Source organism: Morone saxatilis, unplaced genomic scaffold (genome assembly GCF_004916995.1).
Source record: "Morone saxatilis isolate NCDOM2014 unplaced genomic scaffold, NCSU_SB_2.0 Contig18, whole genome shotgun sequence".
NCBI lineage: Eukaryota > Metazoa > Chordata > Actinopteri > Moronidae > Morone > Morone saxatilis.
Window position 1 is genome coordinate 4,322,140 of NW_023339740.1, and position 2,866 is coordinate 4,325,005.

A 2,866-nucleotide genomic window follows, 5' to 3' on the forward strand; every position below is an offset into this window, starting at 1 on the left:
GTTTCTGTATTAAGATTACAAAAAGCACAGGAATCATCAACATCTATAAACTTAGCAATAATACTACTAACTGGGTATATATTATGCAGTATTTTAAAATGTACTTCTTTAGCCTTGTTCGATATATAATATGGGAGTTTTACACTGTCAAGTCCAAGCATGCAGTACAACTGTCAGTCCACATGGGGGTAGTCTCTGCTAGGGTAAGAATACTTCAAACAATCAAAGTACTGGTAGGTACTTTTACTTTACTTGGGTATTTCCATTTTAGGCAGCTTTATACTTTTACTCCACTACATCTCAGAGGGAAATATTTTACTTTTTTACATTTGTCTGACAGCTTTACTTAGTACCATTCCCTTCCTAAGATAAATAATCCTGGCTGAGAGAGAAAACAGCATTATTGCTAACAAGCTTAAACAGACCCAAAATTGAGAATATCCTACATACTGTATTAATAGCGATGATACTGATATTGATATTGATTGATATTAAGTGTGTGATTAAATGATTAAACCATACAATATGTGAAAAAATGTGTGTGCATAATTTGAAAGTGGCTCTCAGCTCAGTACACCACCTTGTCAACTCTCCCGTAAGGACAAAACAAGAAAGAAAAAAGAAACCAGGTTATGACTTCCACACAGTGCATAGACATCCACTGTGATACAGATTGTATTTTATACTCACAGGTGATTGGTCCAATGGTGATGGGCTCGAGCTCGGCTGTGTTGGGAACAGAGCGATATGCCCTCCTTCTGCAAAACTGTAGGGTAAGAGAAGGTTAAATGATGAGAGACCAATACCCAGTGTTTGGCTATAAAGCATTGATTAGTGATTGATTCCTTGAAATAAGTGAGAGGATGAGTGTCTGAATCACTGGAACACAGTTTTTGCTCCTCTTGTCACACATCCATAGCCTGCAGTGAATGCTTGGGTTGTCACCCTTGAAAGGAAAAACCAGGGCAGAGAAACGAGCACGGAGAGACAGGCCGTTCTCAGCCACTGACACACAATAATGGTAATAGTATTCAGGATGTTATTGGCTTCCAAGGGATAGGTACAGGAGAATGGAATAATCTCAGGTTGAACCAAAGCATCAGTGCTTGGAGGGTAGAAAAACAAACAGTTGGAGTAGATGGCATGGGTGTTGTTGGTCTGAAAGAATAAGCCTAAATGAATGACCGGTCAGCTGTATAATCAGGTCATCTTGAGTTTAAGTACAAATCAGCATGTGATAGGAGGCATCTAGCAGTGTAGTTGCAGATTACACCCCTCTTTGCCTCACCCTCCCATTGCAAGCATGTAGTTTGTAACTACAGTGGCTGCAAAACTCGCAGAAAAGGCTCCTATCTGGAACATGGCGGTTCAACATGGCGGACCCTGCAGAAGAGAAGCCACTCCGCCTGTTATAAACGGCTCGTTCGAAGGTAACAAAAAAACACAATTCTTATTTTCATGATGATTTTACACTAATGAAAACATAGTTATGCATATTATGTTCAATTGTGAAGTTGATGGAAATATGCAATAAAACATGAATTTGCCTGCAAATTAACACAAAGGCGCATTGAGTTTCATCTAGAGCAAAACATCTGTGCCTATCAATAGGCTTATTAAACAAATAATGAAGTTAAAAAAAAAAGTTAATCTCACCATCAGTACATTTCCACAGATGCCAGCCTGCCGTGGTGTTGTTATGCACTCTGTATTGGGAACAGTAAGGGGCTGCCAAGTGACCAGAGAATGCGTTCAAACCAGGCTGCCCAAATGCACACCAATTTCAAGCTGATTACAGGAACAAACAAGCTCAGCAGCCTATAGAGGTTGCTCTTCTAAAGCAAAAAAATAAAGTGGAAGTAATTTGGATAAACTTTGATCTCATTGTATAAAATATCCGAACCTAAACCTAAAACTAACAAACTAAAAGGTTAAATTGATTGTATACATGTTTACCTTCACAGATGACACTAGCACCCTCTCCACGATGACAGTCGTGGGAGCCCATTCCCTGATTTACACAGTCAGTTACTGATGACTCATGAACACTGAAGGTTATTGACCCAAATCGGTCCACTGCCTTGTCCAAAATGTGCTTTCTTTGGCGCTGATACAGCCCTACCACATCCCAGCTGTCGACAAACCACCTAAGCATCATTGAGTCCCCAGCCCTTGTCACACACCGTCACCCACTGGCTGTTGTAGATCTCCACTCTTCCAGAACAGCTTAGCTGACAAGTCTCAATGGAGAAGTTGTTGTTGTTGGAGTAGGTGTGGTTGTAGGAAGTGTAACTGTGGTGTCAGTTTCTGGCTGAGTTGTAGAACTTGTTGGTGTTGGACTTGGGGTGGTTTTAGGAACACGGACCGTTTTTAGTTGAACTGTAGAACTTGGTGATGTTGGAGCAGGTGTGGTTGTAGAGACTGCACAGGAAAGGAAACAAAGTCCTTGCAACCTCTCAAAGTAAAAAAAATAAAAGTTTAAATAAAAATAATTAAATAAATAAAAGTAAATCAAAAAGTAAATCAGTTGCATTTAATTATTTTGTAGAAGTAAAATAAACTGTAGAGGATTATGAAAGTTCTAACCAAGAAGAATAGTTCCTATGTCTAAATAACCTGGACCTGGTGGTCCTGGTACACCATTCAAATACTCTGTACAAAATCAAAAAAGATTTGGGAGCATAGCAGGGAAACCGAGTTTCACATTGGGGCACTACCACCCCAGGCCATGCCAACCTTGCACAACTGCTGTAACCGCACCTACAGAGCCCAATCAACCCATACAAAGCTTTCAATAAGTCTACTATTGCAGACTCTCTCACGGTTCAGTACTTACTGTATGATATTTACTGACAGTGAGCTATTA